The 19910-nt window shown below is 43.5% G+C and overlaps 1 protein-coding gene and 1 pseudogene across 6 annotated transcripts in view; one reads left to right on the top strand and one right to left on the bottom strand.

Moving 5' to 3' along the window:
* Cbfa2t2 (CBFA2/RUNX1 partner transcriptional co-repressor 2) overlaps positions 1–19910 on the top strand; it is a 97063-nt gene that overhangs the window by 34383 nt on the left and 42770 nt on the right. The gene's annotated exons all lie outside the window — the stretch shown is intronic.
* LOC118581270 lies at positions 10848–12506 on the bottom strand (annotated as a pseudogene).

Raw genomic sequence — 19910 nt, 5'->3', positions numbered from 1 at the left:
GCCCTGGCTGTCCTGGAACTCCCTTGATCTGTAGACCAGGCTGGTCTCCAACTCACAGAGATCCACCTGCCTCCGCTTCCCCAGTGCTGGAATAAAAGGCATGCACCATCACCGCCTGGCCTACCTCAGCTTCTTGAGTGCTGGATTATTGATATAGGACATCATACATAGCTGCATAGTATTTAAAAAATTAATTTCTGGACTGAGGAACTAGCTCACTCAGTCAGGTGCCTGTTTAAGTACAGGAATGAGATTCACATTCCTAGCACCCTTGTAAAAATTGGTATAGTGGCACACACCTGTAATTCCAGCAGTTGGGTTGTTGTAGGGAGACAGGTGCATCTCTAGAGCTCAGTGGCCAGTCATCCTATCTAGATTGATGGGCTGTTCAGTGAGAGACTATCTCAAAAAATAGGATAGGCCTGGTCGTGGTGGCGCACACCTTTAATCCCAGCACTTGGGAGGCAAGCCAGGTGGATCTCTTATGAGTTTGAGGCAAGCCTGGGCTACCAAGTGAGTTTCAGGAAAGGCGCAAAGCTACACAGAAAAACCCTGTCTCGAAAAACAAAAATAACAAAAAAAAAAAAAAAAAAAAAGATAGCAAATAAGGAAGATACTGGATGTCATACTCTTTCTTCCACACACACTCCCACACATCAGGATACACACCCAAAAGATGTGTATACACCACCTAGAGAAAGGAACTGAGCCAGACTGAGCGGGGATAATGGTGGTGCATGCCTTTAATCCCAGCACTCAGGAGGCAGAGCCAGGAGGATCTCTTGAGTTCCACGTCAGCTTGGTATACAGAAGGAGTTCCAGGACGGCCTAGGATACACAGAGAAACCCTGTAAAGAAACTGAAATTTCTCACTTATACGGTGTGTTTTTCTTCACATCATTCTCAGACATCAGAAAGAAAGTAGTTCTGACTTACTGTCTGAGGCTGAATAAATAACGTCTGAGTAAACCCAACCATTCGTATATTCCCATTGTAATTTGTCATCTGCTTGGAAAGTTCTGCCTCAATAGAAACAGTATAGAAACTTTCATATATTGTAGTTGGTTAGCTAGAATTAGGAAAGAGGTCTAGGGTTAATACTTAAGCTAGATATTCCACTAGGAGTTGTAACTACTGAAATAAAGCTCAAAGAACTTAGAGAAGCAGGTGGAGAAACGGATGACCAGTGGAAAGTCCAACTTGAGACATGGCAGGGCTTCTTAAAAGGTGCTGGAAGTGCAGGTATGGACAGGTTAACTTAAGGTGCAGTTGGAATATGCAGAATGAATGAAAGAGGTGCCTTTTGGATTGGACCTTAAATTAAAGCGAGGGATTCCTGAAGTGCTGAGACAGGGGAGGCAAGGCATAGAGAGCACAGCTTTTTTTATATGGCAGAGTTTTTGTTGTTTAACTTTGTATAGGTGTTTTGCCTGCTTTTATGTCTGTGCAGTATGTGCATGCCTGGTGCCCACAGAGGACAGAAGAGAGTGTTTGATTCCCTGGAACTGACCTTAAAGACAATTGAGTCACTATGTGGGTGCTGGGAACCAAACTTGGACCCTCTGCAGAAACAAGTGTTCTTAATCAGTGAACCATCTCTCAAGCTCCCAAAGATCTCCTTTTAAAATAATAATAGGTAATCAGTACTTACGTATTTACTCTGATGGTATAAGTGGCTATTTGCTCTGCCAAAGTGCCCATCTACCTTCCATTTATATTATTTGGATTCAGTCCCTGCTATATTATAGTCTCATATTTACATTGTGCTTTTAATCTGGAAAGTCTTTTTATCCCCATAAAGGCCTCTCAGGGGCAGGAAGTAAAAGCCAGGTGTAATATTTTTTTTTGGGGGGGGGAGCTGAGGATCGAACCCCAGGACTTGTGCTTGCTAGGCAAGCGCTCTACCACTGAGCTAAATCCCCAACTCCAGGTGTAATATTTTTAAAGAGAAGACCAAGGCATCATCATCCTATTATTTTAGTTCTTTTTTTTTTAATTTTTTATTTTTTAAAGAATTCACCTTTATTTTTCTATTATCAGCTTGATACCATACAAATTCTTATCCCAATAGTGAAATGTTTGATTGAGGCTTGCCCAGTAATTGAGTAAAACCAAAGCTTATAATAAGCCACAGTCCTCCTAGGGTCCACCCTGCTGTGTAGCCTCCGTGGTTCTGTGGGTTGCAGTCTGATTGTTCTTTGCTTTCTATCTAGAATCCACTTATGAGTGAGTGCATACCATGTTTGTCCTTCTGGGTTTGGGTTACCTCACTCAGGATGATTTTTTTCTAGTTCCATCATTTTAGTTCTTAGATAAGGTCTTTTTCCGCAGTTTGACTACAGAGTGCTCTCCGCTGTGAAGAACATCTTTCAGTTTTGGATAGCCCCAAGGGCCGCTGCCTGAAGCAGCCTTACCAGGGGTGCCTGACAAGGCAGGCAGCATGGCTGCTGATCATGGGGCTAACGGCCTGACATCTGCAAGCTGCAGTTGTGCTCTTTTGCTACAGCCTATCTAATTTCTGCTTGCATTTGTGAAGAATCACAGAATCTAGAAGACTGCACGCTAACCATTCCTAACTTGGAAGTTTGCTGCGTGGGGGAGTATTCTGTACTTTGGAGAGCTGTCCATGTAATCTCATAGTTGGTACTGTTCTCTCAGTTCATTATCGACATCTTTAGTTCATCATTCCTATGCCAGTTTTAGTTTCATGCCAAAATAAGATTGAGCTCTCATGATAGATGAATTGGGTGGGAGCTAATTGTGCCACTGCAGTGTCTGCCAAAGATAGTTTTCTCTGTCAGATAGATTTTGTTCTTCTATTCTTTAGCCTGTTTGACAAACATATAATACCTAGCTACATTTTAGGGTATTGCTGAGTAGGGTTGCTTATTGACCTCTCTGCCTTCCCACTTAAGTTAGGCTCTCAGTAACTAACCCATCCTGGGACCTTCAGGCCTCCTATTCATGGTGACATTCTTCTTGCCTCATTCTCCCATGTGCCATGATTAAAGGTGTGAACCATCATTCCAGGCTGTGTGGTTTGTCTATTTATGCTTTAGAGACAAGGATTGTGCCTTGTGTAATTCTAGTTGCTTGGTAACCAAGCAACAGTGTACTCATACTGAGCTCTAGGCAGGCCTCCGGTTTCTTTCTGATTACTGGGATTACTGGCATGTGCTACTACATTGGGTTTATGCAGCCCTGGAGATTGAACCCAGGACTTAGTGCATACTAAGCAAGTGCTCCACCAGCTGAGCCATATTCCAGGTGTAGTGTATTTGTTCACTGTACTTGAAGGCACTTCTGTTGCTAATTCTAAAGCCAGCCCATTACTTTGTTAAGGGTGAGAAGCCTTTTGATGGTCAGTGAGCACATAACTGGCTCTTTTAGCATCACTTCTGCCTCTGCCCTGGCTTTCCAGGGTCTGCACCAGCAGTCGACTGCATCTGCTGTCGTGCCTGTCCCTTTGAGCTGCCATGCCTATCAGTGTGATTTCTCGTAAATTCTTAGTCAAAATGTACAAACTTCATTGAGTCCTACAGTAATTTTCTCTTTGTTGCTGTTTCGTTTTTGAGACAGGATCTCACTATGTAGCCCTGGCTGTTCTGGAACTCAATCTATAGACCAGGCTGGTCTTGAAACTCAGAGATCTGCTTGCCTCTGCTTCCCGAGTATTGGGATTAAAAAGGTGTGCACCACCAAAAATATTTTCTAGGGCAATTTCTATATGATTGAGCCATTTTTCATTGAGTAAATGAGTCAGGTTTTTTTGTTTTTGTTTTTGTTTTGTAGTATTTTCACTTTTTTTTTAAATAACCCTCCCCTCAGTAGTCACATTGAAGTCAAATCTATGGAAAAAGACAATTTGAGCCTTAATGTGGAAATGGTATAAACTGTTTCCACATAGTTGTGAAAAGAACCATTGCTGACAGTAGCAGTTTCTTAAAGCACTGTATTCATTGGTACTGCCCTCCCCAGCTCCTTCAGCCGTCTGATTGCAAGCTTTCAGAGGTGCTGTAGTGTGCAGTGTTCCACAGGCTGTTGTAACAACTCCCTGCTTGTAGTGCCTAGAGCTGTCATCCAAAGAGGCCAGACACATGCTACTACACTGCATTTCCAGATGTCCTTCCCTCTGCATGGGTGACTTGGAGCTAAGAGAAGGGTGTTTGCTCTTGAATAGGAGAAAAAAAATGTTCCTTTGGCGTAAGGCCACCCTGGCACCATTCCCACATCTGCTGTTGATTAGAAGGGAATGCTGGTCAGTCAGGATGTCAGAGTGCTGGTCTGATGATCAGGCCCAGCCTTCAAGATGAAGTAGGGCAGGAAAGCTAAAGAGTGACTTAACTAGCCCTGCAGAGAGTCTGCAGGAAGACCCTTTCATAGGGTGGTACAGATAGCCCGAGTGCTTTCCAGATATTAATCAAAATGTCTACATATAAAAACTCCTTAGAAAGGAAGGCAGAGGGGTGTTCAGTAGAACCCCTTTGTAGTGCTTTTTAGAAATACATCATTAAAATGCCTAGACACCATATGTCCAAAAATGAGTTTCTTTTTTTTTCTTTTTATGAGACAGCTTGCTTCCTTCCTTCCTTCCTTCCTTCCTTCCTTCCTTCCTTCCTTCCTTCCTTCCTTCCTCTGTAGTTAGTGTTTTCCTACCTGGCCCAGAGTCAGGACAAATCTCTCTTACCCGCCAGTCCCACAGTCGCTCAGACCCAACCAAGAAAGCACACAGAGACTTACATTGTTTACAAACTGTATGGCTGTGGCAGGCTGCTTGTTATCTACTTTTTCTATCTTAAATTAACCCATTTCTGCTTATCTATACTTTGCCACATGGCTTGTGGCTTACCAGTGTCTTTACATGTTGCTTCTCATGGCGGCGGCTGGCGGTGTCTCCCTCCAGTCTTTTACTTCCCAGAATTCTCTACTCTCCTGTCCCACCTATACTTCCTGCCTGGCCACTGGCCAATCAGAACTTTATTTACACAGAGCAATATCCACAGCATCCCTCCCTCCCTCCTTCCCTCCATCCATCCATCCATCCTTCCATCCATCCCTTCCTCCCACCTCCCACATATTTATGTATGTGTTTTGCTTGCATGTATGTTAGTGCACATGTGTCTAGTGCCACTGTAGGCCAGAAAGCGGCATTGAATGTCCTGGAACTGGAGTTAGGGACTGTTGTGAGCTGCCAAGTGGGTGCCAGGAACTGAACCTAGGTGAGCCATCCCTCCAGCACCACTTATTAACTTGTTTCTTTCTTTCTTTCTTTTCTTTCTTTTTTTGGGGGAGGGGGGGGAGATGGTTTTTCTGTGTAACCTTGGCTGTCCTGGAATTCTGACCAGGCTGGCCTGGAACTCACAGATATCTGCCTGCCTCTGCCTCCTGAGTGCTGGGATTAATGGCATGTGCATCGCTGCCTGGGTGATTTCTTTCTTTTTCTTTTTTTGAGACAAGGTTTCTCTGTGTAGCTTTGGAACTCACTTTGTAGAGCAGGCTAGCCTTGAACTCACAGAGATCCGCCTGCCTCTGCTTCCCAAGTGTTGGGATTAAAGGTGTGTGCCACCCCTGCCCAGCTGTGTAGTTTGAGAGCTTCCCTCCAGGTGCCACCAAGCCCCCGTGGTCCCACAACCCACGTATAAAATAATCATATGGACATTTATATTATTTAAACTGCTTGGCCATTAGCTCAGGCCTACCATTGTCTAGCTCTTACTCTTATATTTAGCCCATTTCTATTAATCTATACTTTGCCACGTGGCTTGTGGCTTACCGGTGTCTTTACATGTTGCTTGTCATGGTGGAGGCTGGCAGTGTCTCTGCTCAGCCTTCCTGTTCCCTGCCTTCTCCTCTTCCTTGTCCCACCTACCCTATCCTTCCTGCCTGGCTACTGGCCAATCAGCACTTTATTTATTTTAACCAATCAGAGCAACACATTTGACATACAGACCATCCCACAGCACAGCTGGTTTGTTTTCTTTCTTTCTTTCTTTCTTTCTTTCTTTCTTTTTTTTTTTTGTTTGTTTGTTTTCTTAATGGTATCTTTTGAAAGTAGAAAACTTTACTTTTAGACAGGCATGAAAGCACATACTTGTAGTTCCAGTGGAGGCAAGAGGCCAGCTTGTGTTCCATAGTGAGTTCCAGACTGTTTCAGTTCTTCCCTACAAAAAAGAAAGAAAACTTTCATTTTCATAGTTTGGTTTGGCCATTTAAAACTTTTGATAGTTTAAAATTGTTATTATTGTTTCAAGATAGGGTTTCCCTATGTAGCTCTGGCTGTCCTGGAGCTCACTTTGTAGACCTGGCTGTCCTCCAACCCAGAGAAAAGCTTGCTTCTGTCCCCTGAGTGCTGGGATTAAAGGTATGCATCACCACCACCCAGCTAAAATTATTATTTTTAAAGATATATGTCTGTGTATGAGTATTTTGCCTGAATGTATGTATGTACACCACTTACAAGCCTGGTGCCCGCAGAGGTCTTAAGAGGGTGTTGGATCTCCTAGAACTGAAGTTGCTAATGGTGGTGAACCACCATGTGGTGCTGAGAATCAAACCCCAGTCCCTTGCAAGAGCAGTAAGTGCTCTAAACCACTAAGCCTTCTCTTCAGCCCCTAAAAATTAGTGTAAATCTTATTTGTTTGCATGTGTGAGTGTGGATGCATGTGTGGACATGAGGACAACATCCAGGAATCGTACTCAAGTTTATTAAGCTTGCACAGCAAGTGCTTTTACCTGTTCACAATCATCTAAGTGGTTCTGGCTTGGACTTTATATGGCCTGAATATTTCACTTATTATGAGTTCATGAAGATAATCTCCTGGTGTGTGTGTGTGTGTGTGTGTGTGTGTGTGTGTTGTAATTGTTCTGTTTTGTTTTCCTTTTTTCGAGACAGGGTTTCTCAGTGTAGTTTTGGTGCCTGTCCTGGATCTCACTCTTGTAGTCCAGGCTGGCCTCGAACTCACAGAGCTTCGCCTGTCTCTGCCTCCTGAGTGCTGGGATTAAAGGCGTGCGCTACCACTGCCGGGCTAATTGTTTGTTTTTAAGGACAGACTATTACTCTGTAGCCCCAGCTGGGCTTTGAACTTGGGATTCTCCTGCCTCAGCCCCTTTAATACAAGGAGTATAGGCATGAATCACCATTCCCAACTTTCCTGTTGAAGTTTTTAAAAGCTTTTGTGGTTCTGGATGTTAGCCAGTGATTCATCATGAGTCATTTTGTGTGTGTTTATAGAGTGAGTATTCTTCACTTTAATATAAATATATTGCTCTCCATCACCTCCCTCCCTAAAATACAGAGATGTTCTTGAATTTTAAATTTTTTCTTTTTACACAACTGGGGGTTATATATTTTAGGTAGTTATAGTGAAATGTTGCAAAGCATTACATTTTCTTATTTGTTTAAAGTCAGGTGTCTAAGAGGTCAGTTACTGTTCTTGAATTTTTCACTCTTTACTCCTTGGGGGCTCACCACCCAGCTCCCAAATAAATACATAGAGACTTATTCTTAGGAATGCTCAGTCTTAGGTTGGCTTGTTTCTAGCCAGCTTTTCTTAAATTATCCCATGTACCCTTTGCCTCTGGGCCTTTATCTTTATTCTTTTTGTTTTGTTTTGTTTTGTTTTGTTTTTTTCGAGACAGGGTTTCTCTGTGTAGCTTTGCGCCTTTCCTGGAACTCACTTGGTAGCCCAGGCTGGCCTCGAACTCACAGAGATCCACCTGCCTCTGCCTCCTGAGTGCTGGGATTACAGGTGTGCGCCACCACCACCCGGCCTGTTTTTATCTTTATTCTATTCTATACACCTTTCTTTCCTTCTTACTCCGTGGCTGGTTGTGTGGCTGGGTAGCTGGCCCCTGGCATCCTCCTCTCTTCTCCTTTTCTCTCTCCTTCTTTCTTCTATTTATTCTCTCTGCCTGGTAGCTCTGCCTAGCCCTCTCCTACCTCGCTATTGGGTGTTCAGCTCTTTATTAAATCAATCAGGTATTTTAGGCAGGCAAAGTAACACAGCTTTACAGAGTTAAACAAATGCAACATAAAAGAATGCAACACTGGGGCTGGAGAGATGGCTCAGAGGTTAAGAGCACAGCTTGAGTTCAGTTCCCAGCAACCACATGGTGGCTCACAGCCATCTGTAATGAGATCTGGTGCCCTCTTCTGGCCTGCAGGAACACATGCAGACAGAACACTATATACATAATAAATAAATCTTAAAATAAAAAAAGAATGCAACACATCTTTGCATCATTAAACAAATATTGCACAGCATAAATGAATGTAACACATCTTAAAATAACATTCCACAACAAGTTATGGTGGCACAGCCCTTTAATTCAGCACTTCGGTGTCTGAGGCAGAACTGTGATGAACTTGAGGCCAGCCTGGGCTACATGAAACCTTGTCTCCACAAACATTAAAATAAAAGAGGGTTTAGGATTATCTGGTAAGTCCTAAATTCACTTAGGGGGCGGGGAAGAAGCCGGGCATAGTGTTGTTGCATGCCTTTAATCCAGCACTCAGGCAGAGGCAGTTGGATTTCTGAGTTCAAGGCCAGCCTGGTCTACATCGTGAGTTCCAGGACAGCCAGGGATACCCAGAGAAACCCTGTCTAGAACAAAAACAAAAAAACCAAAAAACAAAAAGATTTCTTTTCGGGTCCAGGCATAGTTGTGCAATACTTCCCAGCACTCAGGAAACAGGCTGATGGATCTCTATGAATTTGAGGCCAGCCAAGATGATATAGTGAGGACCCCCTTGCTTCCTCCCACCAAATAAAATTTTTTTGTGCCCAGTTGGTAGACAGTAATCTTAGGTACTTAGGAAGTTGAGGCAGGATTGCAATTCCTAGGTCAGCATAGGTAATCTAGCAAGACCTGGTTTCAAATAAATTAAAATGGGCTGATGGCCAGGTGGTGGTGCAGCAAGCTGTTACACAGAGAAACCCTGTCTTGAAAAACAAAAACAAACAAACAAAAAGTACTGATGATGTTAGCTTTGTGGTAATGCTCGCATAACAAGAGGAAGGTCCTGCTTTTAATCCTTAGCATCACAAAATCAATTCAAAATAATTCTTTGCATTGATGTTTTATACTTGTGATTGGTATTATTATAAAACATGTTGGATAGATTCTTTATGTTGTTTCCTTTTGTTTCGCTTTAATCTCAGGGAGCTAGAGGTGTTAACCTATGTTTAAAAACTCACATTTGGTAGTGGTACAGACAGCTGTCACACTGCATAATTGTCACATCATTATGAGAGTTACTGTTGCTCACTAATCTGTAGGTATAAATCTGGATTTTAACTACATGTGATTGGGAAAAATTAGTTCTTGAAAGAGTTTGTGCTGAGTAGGCCATCTGCTCTTTACTCCCAAATCCAAACAAGTTAGCCATAGCATTGTAAGTCCATTAATTAAGATATGTATAGGAAGGTGAGCTGAGTGAAGTCTTAAGAGGTAACTTTGACTGTGTCTAGGCACTGTGTGGAAGTATAAAATATGTAGCCATTCTCTTCATTTAATGGAAAAGAATCTTAGTTTTCAAGGGTAGTTGTAACCTAAAACAGTATTAGGATGATAAAACAGACACCTGTGGCTAGCCCTGGGGAGTTTGTGGCCTGGGCTGGCTTTGAACTTTGGGCAGCTGTGCTGTGTCAGCTTCCTGGCTGTTGGGATCATAGGCATGAACCACAGTGCCAGCTCATCAGTTCATTTAATTCCAATCAGCTAGCTATATCATCAACTCCTTGAGCTGGGATTGTTTTTTACAGTGCTTTGGTCTCCCTAGCCTTTCAGCGACTCTGCTAGGAATGACAGTAGTACTTTAGAGAAAATCTCTCATCACTGCTGTATTCCAATTACTGGTTCTTAACTAACTCTGTCTCCATAAATCAAATGAAAATTTTGTAGACGATTTCTACAGAGGTAAATACAGAGGTGCAAGCCATAGAGACCAGAGCAATAGCCACCAACTAAGCTTAGCTTACCACCCCAAAAGCTCTACGAATCATATGAAAAGACTTCTGCAGCAAGAGAAACACCTCCCTGCAAGAACCTGACAGAGTCTGTACTATCTATGCACAGCCTTGGATCTCAAGTAGCCAGAAGTGGCCTAGAGGGGCCAGAATAAGCAACTGTGACACCAGTTCACCTCCAGCAGCCTCACGCTCCCATTCCCTGCACTGCTAAATGTGGACCTGGATGCAAGTAAAGACAGGAAAAACTTAATGATGCCATCATTTACTACTATCACTGATAATGCAATCATTATGGTTGTTATTGCACAAGTACATAGTATCCCATTGTAGCCACAGGGCAGGGCCCATAAAGCCCTTGGTCTGCACTGTAATAAGAATACACGCCAAACAATAATGATGATCTCTTGTCCTCTGCCAGCATTTTACTTACACAATAACAACACGAGGTGTGTACCCTTACCATCAATGTCATCTAAGGAAGCCAAAGCCCAGCAAGATGAAACCACGTGTCCACTGCTGTTCTTTCTGTTAGTGCATGGAGCCGAGAAGCTGCCAGTCCTGAGGGGGCCAGCCACTCTTGCTTCTCTGACATGACCATTCAGCTTGTCACGGAACAATCCAGTCCTCTCAGCGCTTGAGCAGTGAGTGGTTCAGTGATCAAAGAGTGACACTGAGACCAGAGTGAGGACTGAGTGTGGCACAGCGAAGCCAGGAACTCCGCCCTCTTCAGCATCCACATCATGAGACTGCAACTCTCAGCTGGCTCCAGTGCCAATTTCTTCACCCTGACCTGGATGCACTAATGTGAACTCCGCCTTTCAACCTCCTATCTATTAATTCTAGCTGTCCAGAAAGACGACAATACTAAAATGTACTCTACTTAGAACCAAAGCAAGTCTGAAACACAAGAAAAATAACACTTAACAGTAACATTTACATCCTACCGCAAGATGGCAAGATTTCAAAAACCTTTTAAGAACTGTAAAGGAACATTTAATGGTCCCACACTTTTGTTGAAATACAAAAAAATATTTTCTATAAATATTACATAAGAGAAAAATGATAAGTTATAGAAAGTTTAAACCTGCCCTCACATGTTTCTAATTATCTAATGGCACATTTTGGTCTTGGGGAGAAAGGTCACCTCAAACCCCCTTCCTACTGTTGTCTACACATTTGTCTCCACTATGGATAACAGCTTTAGGACTTCATTTTTCAACTGATTAAAATGAGAGCAACACAAAAGTTTGTTTGCAATCCAGTACCATATGAAAGCCACACAGGTCTTCAAACCCAACAAGAAGTGCATCCGATGGACCTCTGTGGCGGAGCCCTTCCTCTGCTGCTGTGCTAAGGCCAGAAGTCACACGCTGCTTGCTGAGGCTTCTTGTTATGTACACACCGTACACAGATCTCACAGCGCACTGTACACATTTTGATGGATCCGTAGGAAAGTGCTTTTGGCAAATTGTCATTAACTTCTTCAGTCCCTGAATGTATTTCTGCCAGTTCTGGCATGGATACCAACCACAGTGACACCAATAGGCCAGGGAGCATTTCCAATGGCTGTCTGAAGGTACACATCATTCGCCTTCACATACTCTCTCTGTAACATGAATTTAATAATATCTGTTATTGATTCTTTAATATCAGCAAAAAAAATTCCTTTTCCGGAGCTTCCTGAAAAGTGCTCTGAGGTAGGACTCGGTCTGCTTCTGGGTAGCACTGTTCAGTTTGCCCTGCACACTGCGTTTTACATAATCTTCTCTGGCATTCAATTCTTTAGCCCAAAAGCCAAGAAGAAACTTCAGGAACTTAGTGGTGATGTCCATGCCCTTATGATTGTCACCCTTCCCTAAGGATTCCCCCAGTGCCTCTAGTTCTTCAATGGTGGTGTTGTCCTCATGAACTTTCAAGTCATTTCGTATGTCCTCCTCTCCAGGTTCCTGACCACCCACAATTGTTCAAAGCTGCTTTCAGATCATTCCTTAAGCCCTTGTTAACTTCTGGTGTAAGAACCTTTGTTTTTCTTAAACGCCAAGAGCATCATAATCGTCTTCTCCAGTCTTAATTGGCTCTCCTCTTTCAGTCTTCTGATGACCTCTTGCCTAGAAAGAGTCATGGGGGCCAGGCGGTGGTGGCGCACGCCTTTAATCCCAGCACTCGGGAGGCAGAGGCAGGCAATCTTTGTGAGTTCGAGGCCAGCCTGGTCTACCGAGCGAGATCCAGCAAAGGTGCAAAGCTACACAGAGAAACCCTGTCTTGAAAACACCCCTCCCCCCCCCAAAAAAAAAGGGAAGAGTCATGGGAAATTTTTCCTCTGCCAGTTCAAGTTCCAACACGGGATTTGATGAAGTTAGTGGCTTCTGGTCATCCTCTTTTGGCTGTATTTTGTAGCCACATCTTTCAAAATATGCTTCCTTTTCTTTTTTTGCAAATTCACTCTGCTTTGAAATATTTCCTATTTTCCACCAGCAGGTTCCTGCCCTCCACCAGCTGCTGCTTCTGCAGAATCTCTGACTTTAGGATGTCCATCTCGCTCTCAGTGTCTAAGCTCCACTTTGTCGTTCTAGCTACTAGGCAGTAACCTCACCCCACCAGGCAGGACGAACCACCACAAAACCAGATCCCAGATATCAAAGGACAACAGCTGTGCTCAGGTCTAAGCCAGGGCTCTGTAAACCCACAAGCAGTGTAGACACGTGCAGCTCTGGCCGCTTTAAGCTTCGGCCCTGTGAGTTGGAGATCTGGCCGCAAGTAGCTCCAGCTGTGTGTAGCAGGACTGCTTGTAGCTCCGTCCCGGCCTGGGGGCCTGTAAGCTCCGGCTCTGTAAGGCCACCACTGGTTTTTTAAAGAATTCTTGCCACTTTGTGCGCCAATTGTAGACAGATTTTTAAACGGTCTTATTAAATAATAAACACAGAGCCAAATACAGAGGTGAAAGCCATAGAGACCAGGGCTACTGCCAACTAACCTTATAGCCAACTAACCTTAGCTTCCCAAGAGATCCGAACTGAACCCGCTTCTTCCTGTCTAACCTGCGCCTTTATTACCTTGCTGTTCTTCCTTCTCATTGGCTCTAAGCCCAGCCACATCACTTCCTTGTCACTGCCTGTCTATACAGCCCTCCAGGACTCTATGGTTGGTATTGGGATTAATTAAAGATGTTTGTCACCACGCTTGGCTGTGTCCTTGAACACACAGAGACTCTGCCTGCCATGAGATCAGATTAAGGGCATGGGCTACCACTGCCTGACTTCAGTTTGTGGCTGACTGTGACCTCTGATCTCCAGGCAAACTTTATTTATTAACATACAAATAAAATATCACATTTCAGCACAAATATCACCACAAAATTTAGTTGAAAAGGGCCAGGTGTGTTGGCTCATGCCTCTCAGTACTCAGGAAGCAGAAGTAGGTGGATCTCTTGAGTTTGAGGCTTAGTCTACATACTGAATTTCAGGCCAGATAGGCTACACAGTGAAACCCTATCTCCTAATAAGTACATATTTTTGTGAAAGAATTAATTGAAGAGCTTGGAAGCTAGAAAGTCATGCATACAACAAAAACAAACCTAGATAAGGTTGTAGATAGGGACACAGGCTACAGTCCCAAAGAAGGACCAGCTACCTTGCAGGAAGAACAACTTTGTACTAATGACTACATGAAAACCACTGATTTCTCTAGCCGGGTGGTGGTGGCACACCTTTAATCCCAGCACCCAGGAGGCAGAGGCAAGCAGGTCTGTGGGTTTAACGAAATCCTAGTCTATGGAGAGAGTTCCAGGACAGTCAGGACTGTTACACAGAGAAACCTTGTCTCAAAACAAACAAAGACCTGATTTCTCAAACTAGTAGAGTAGTTATATCCTAAAGACAACTAGATAGAAACATATAACCTAGTGAAAATCATGGTATATTAATTGTGTTGATGAAAATGCACATTCTGGACATATTTCCCCATGAGGTAAATATGGCCTCAACACAGAAAATGCTCTGATGGAATGAGGACTATGGAGAAATTATAACACAGGGTTTTGTTTGGTTGTTTGTTTGTTTGTTTGGTTGGTTTTTGTTGTTGTTTTTGGCTTTTCAGGGTTTCTCTGTGTACCCTTGGCTGTCTTGTAACTCACTCTGTAGACCAGGCTAGCTTTCTTAAGGACAGATTCCCAAGGAGTGAGGTCAAACAGTCAGAGAGAATGAATTATTTTGCTGTCCAAAGGGGAAAAAAAAATTTAACTACTAATTTAATGTTGATACTTTGAAATATATTTATTTTTGCTTTTTCTTCTGACTACATCAGTAACTAGATATTGACACTAATGGAACAAATGAGAGTATAGGTAATTTATAAAAAGCCTTAACAGCCAAAACTGGAACTGGGTGACTGTTTTCTTCCAAAAGTCACCACTTCAGTTTTATTGTGTTTTGGCAGAGCTGTGGGGATTTGCATAGGAAATGTGAGTGAGTTGGTACTAAAACTTTGACTATGATACATAGAAAATTTATTTTAGAAAAAAATATCTATAGAAGAAAAGCATAATTACTGTTTATCATTTGACTGATGCATTATAGGTTTAATTTTTTTCCCCTGAGACAGGTTTCTCTGTGTATCCTTGGCTGTCGTAGAACTTGCTGTGTAGATTAGGCTGGCCTTGAACTCAGAATCTGCCTCTGCCTCCTGAGTGCTCTCTAATATTTTCTTTTAAAAATTTTGGTTTTTTGCATTGTGTGTGTTTGTAGGTCAAAGGACAACATGCAGGGGTCAGTTTTCTCTTCCACCATGTGGGGCCCAGCCATCAAACTCAGGTTGTCAGGTTTGGTGGCAATCTCCTTAATCTGCTCCCTAAGCCAAGTTGAATCCTTTGTCCTTTGCATGTGTCTCTAAGAGGCTAGCTATTTAATAGTATGGTAGTTGACAGGTACAGAAGAACTACCAGTGTGTGCCTGCAGTCCTGTCAACATTGTGATTAATGATTGTTGTCTCTGTTATTATTGAAATGGAAAAAAACTGGGATTGTTGCTGATAATTAGTTGCTCCCCCTCCCCACAACATAATTTGATCTATTCCCTTCCTATCTATCCCTTGAGGTTTTCCTCAAAGTCCCACAAAGTTGGAGACTATATCCTGGACTTGATTTAGCTGGTCAAGCATTCTATCAGTAAGCTACACCGGTAGCCTCACCTCCATTTTCCAAAAATTTATTTTGAGGACGAGTCTTGCTCAGTCAGAGAATAACTTTTAGGAGTCTTTTCTCCTTTAACCTTGGGTTCCAGGGATCAAACTAAGGTAGTCAGGCTTGTGTGGCAAGCACCTTCATCTGCTAAGCCATCTCAAGGGCCCAGAAGTTGAGTTTCAAGGTTTGGAGTCTGTGTTGGGTTGTAGATCGCTTGCTTAGTGTTCTCACATCTGATCCCCTGCACTATACTCCCAGACACAAGTACTCTGTAACAGGAACTTAAAGGGCCAGGAGCACTCAGAGGGGAAATGTTGATAGAAAAGCTGCTCCTGAGCAGGAGAAAGACCTGTGATAACACCGGTCAGGGGACTTGGGTTGCAGCTCAGTTGATAAAGCACTTGCCCAGCTTAAGAAAGGGCTTGGTCCTATCCCTGTAACACAGAAAAGTAGGAGTGGCCATACACTGGGGGTGGAGGAAGGATGGCCAGAAGTTCAAGAGCGTCTAGCTACATAGTAAGTTTGAGGCCAGCCTGAGCTACATGAGATCTTCTAGCTACTCTGGAGTCTAAGGTGGGAGGATTTCCTTAAGTCTGAGAGTAGGAGGCTCCCATCTCAGAAAAGGTGTTCTCTCTCTTCAAATTTATGCCTTCCTACTTAAATGTAATACTCTCTGCTTTTGTTTGTTGACAACAGCTTTAATTCTATTTTCTTACGTGAACCTTTATGGAGAATGTCTTGGTTATTTCCAAGACAAAATTTGAATCACTTCACATGCAATTCATTTGAACTCTGTGGCTGAGCTGTTTTGGTATTTAAAGCTGTTAATTCTAACTCACAGGATTTCTGTCCTCAAGCAGATGAGAGTCAGATTTCATGATCTTTTGTCACAAACATTGTTTCATTCAGATAGTTAAAAAAAAAAATTTTAGGAGCTCGTGATAGCTCAGTGGGTAAAGATGCTGCCATATCTGATGGGTCTCAACCAGTGGAAAGAAAGAACACACTCCCACAAGTTGTCCTCTGACTTCCACATGTGCACTGTGCTGACATTATAGGTGTGTAATCTCCTACTGGTTTGTTATTAACTGTTCCTACAAATTAGATTGAGTTAGATACATAAAGCGTTGTTGGTTTTGTTTGTTCCCCTGGCTTGCTAGAGCTTGAAGGCATGTAAGCAGGGCCGGTGAAGGTTCCTGGTTGGTTGTGACTAGATGTGGTCCTCTTCCCATTGGCTGACAGTACTGTCTTTACATTATTGGAAGTTCCTGAGAAGATGTTGTTGGGCAGTTAGTTAGATTGTCCAGAAGCTTCTCCTAGTGGAAAGCTTGATCTTTAGTCTCCACCACCCCTGAACCTGAAATCCCCTCTCTTTGCTTTTCTCCACCCCAAAATAAAAGCTGTGTGTTCTTGGGGGCACAGGGGCTTAATTTTTTCAAACATTAAGGTACATACAACTAGGTGCAACTCTAGCATTGGTAAGCTCTTTCAGAGCTTGACAAATTTGTATAAAAAGAAAAGAATATTCGTCATACAAGCTGACTGAATATGGTAATGTGAGTTAAAACTTTTTCTTGGAGCCAAGAATATAGCTCAGAATACCTAGCATACACACAGCCCATTTTTCTGTATACTTAAACCAAACCAAAATAAAAAGCAATCACATGGTCACATGGACTAGAGTTTTGGGGCCAGATAGGTGCCACAAGCCATGTAGTTTATTTGTGGTGTGCCCCCCCCCCCCAGTCGCCTCTGTACGTCCTAGGAGACAAAAGAGGGTATTAAGATCCCTTGATGCTGGCATTATGGGCAGTTGTGAGCTGCCCAGTGTGAGTGTTATGAACTGAACTTAGGTCCTCTACCAGAGCAGCAAGTGCTCTTAACCACTGAGCCATCTCTCCAGCCCACATTTTTGAAGGAACAGGGTGTCACATAGCCAGGCTGGTCTAGAACTCATTATGTAAGCAAGGCTGCCCTTGAAATCCTGGTTCTCACCAGCCATGGTGGCATATGCCTTTAATCCCAACACTCTGGAGGCAGAGGCGGTGGGGGGAGAGAACTAACCTCTGCATATGCTCATGTGCACATTCATGCATGTGTGCATGTACACACTAAAATAGATGGGACTTTTAAAAAGTTTAGGAGCTGGAGAGATGGCTCAGCAGTGGATAGCACTTGTTATCATAGAGTACTTGGGTTCAATTCCCAGAACCCACATGGCAGCTTACAGCTTCCTGTAATGCCAGTTCCAGGGAGTCCACCACCCTCTTCTGGCATCTACAGCCACCAGGCACACATGGTGCACATCCAGGCAAAACACTCAGACATGTCATTATTTTAAAAATGGAACCAGGAGTGGGAATCAGGTACTGGCAGATCCCTATGACTTCAAGGCCAACCTGGTTTATGTAGCAAGTTCCAGGCCAGCCAGAGCTACCTGGTGAGACACTCTCAGAGAACCTAAAAAATAATGAAAGAAGGAGCTAGTGGATGCAGAGACCTGTTCCCAAGCATTAGGCAGAGAGGGAGCCCTGGTTGGAGGTTTCCATCAGGTCCGTCCTCCCCTTGGAGCTCAGGGAAGCCCAAGGAAGAGAGAGAAGAGGAGTTGTGGGAGCCAGAGGGGTTGAGGACACTAGGAGGGCACTGTAGAATCAATTAAGCAGGGCTCACGAAGACTCCCAGACACTGAAGCAGCAGTCACAGGGCCTGCACTGGTCTGGGCTAGGTCCTCTGCATATATATTATGGTTGCTGGCTTGGTGTTCTCTGTGTGTGTATTCAAGGGGAACTCCTGACATTGGGATTGGGCATGTCTCTGACTCTTCTGCCTGCTTTTGGATCCCTTTTCCTCCTCATGGCTTGCCTTGCCCAGCCTTGATATAAGGATTTGTACCTGGTCTTACTATATCTTGTGCTGTGTTTGGTTGATGTTGCTGAGAGGCCTGCTCTTTTCTGGGGTAAGGGGGTCGTGGTGGTGGTAATGGATCTGGGAGAGGGGAGGAAGGGAACGCTGCAGTCTCAATGTATTGTATTAGAGAAGAATAAAAATTTTAAAAAGCTACAAAGGTGGCTCAGTGGTTAAGAGCACATAATGGTTTTTCAGAAAACCTGAGTTTGGATTGATTTTTTTTTTCCCTCCCTCCCTCCCTGTGGATCAATCCCAGGCCCTTACATATACTGCACAAGCATTCTACCACTGAAACCCACCTGCACCCCTGCCTTCAGACAGGGTCTTGCTGTATACTGCCCAGGCTGGCATGGGCAACCTGGTATATAACTGAACACAGTATATAACTGAGGCTGGCCTTGAACTCACAGAGATCCACCTGCCCCTGCCTCCTGAGTGCTGAGATTAAAGGCTGTGCTATCACTGCCCTCCTGGCCTTGAACTCCTTGACTCCCCTGCTTCTACCTTACAGGCACTTACTGATATTTACATTGCCTGTGTTTTAGCTATTGTGAATAATGCTGTTAATGGGAATGACTATAGTAATATAAATATCTTTTCAAGTGAGAAAATAGTCATTTGTCCCAGGTGTTACGTAGCTGGTTAATGATAGAAAAACAGGCTGTAGCTGGACATGGTAGCACACCTGTAATCTCAGGACTCAACAAGTGGAGACAGTAGTCAGCTTGCTATATGTGAGACCTTGTTTCCAAATAAATAATAAGGCAGTTGAGCCCCCAATGTGATTTTGAAAATCTGTTTCTCCTTTTCCTCACTTGCCCATCCGCTGCCTCAAAGGGTCTTCAGTGTGCTTAGCAATTCTAGACCAAACTTGAGAACTGTCTGACAGACCGAGGATAGTACTCTCCTCCCAGCATTCTAGAGACTGAGGAAGGGAGATTGCTACAAGCTCCAGGTCAGTCTGGGCTGCATAGTAAGTTCAAGAGTATCCTGGGATACATAGTGAAACTTTGTCCAGTCTCCCTCAATAAGCCAACAGAAAGAGTTGATGTTTTATTGTAAGAAGAGTTTTACATCATTTCTGAGAGGACCCATTCTAGGGTTAGATTGGAAGGGTCAGAAGCAGGAAGGATGATAGTCAAGAACCAGCTGTGGCCGGGTGGTGGTGGCGCACACCTGTAATCCCAGCACTCAGGAGGCAGAGCCAGGCGGAGCTCTGTGAGTTCGAGGCCAGCCTGGTCTACAAAGCGAGTTCCAGGAAAACCTCCAAAGCTACAGAAAAACCCTGTCTCGAAAGACCACCCCCCAAAAAACCAACCAAACAAACAAACAAAAACTAGCTGTTATTGTTCATGACAATGACTGCCGTGTCACCAGTGGTGGAGGGATGTGGGATACCTTGTAAACTATTTTGGAGTTGGACTGTCAGCATTTACTCTGATGTATTTTGTCTCAGAAGGTTATGTGATCATTCCAGAGAGACTGTAGCACAGTTGTCAGTGTCTGGAGCTAGAGAGACCTGAGTTGACAGTGCTTTGTTTCAGACAGATAGACACACACACACACACACACACACACACACACACACACGAAGGGAGAAGAATGATATATGACTAAGAAGACTAGAGCTAACTGATTTCATGACAGTCTCGGGCTTCTTTGGACTGTGACTGTGGTAATAATATTGGGTTAGGATGTTAATACTACATAATATTAACAGCTGGAGATTAGGTAAACTTAGACTGTGGCAGAGGTAGCCTCATTGAGAAGGCTGGGGAGTTAGCATTTCTCTTCATGTGAAAAATATTACCTTTTTTTTTTTTTTTTTTTTTTAACAGATGGTGTACAGTTGGAGT

Source organism: Onychomys torridus, chromosome 4, assembly GCF_903995425.1.
Source record: "Onychomys torridus chromosome 4, mOncTor1.1, whole genome shotgun sequence".
Lineage (NCBI taxonomy): Eukaryota > Metazoa > Chordata > Mammalia > Rodentia > Cricetidae > Onychomys > Onychomys torridus.
The sequence above is the reverse complement of the archived record's forward strand: the minus strand, read 5'-3'. Positions and strand labels throughout refer to the sequence as shown.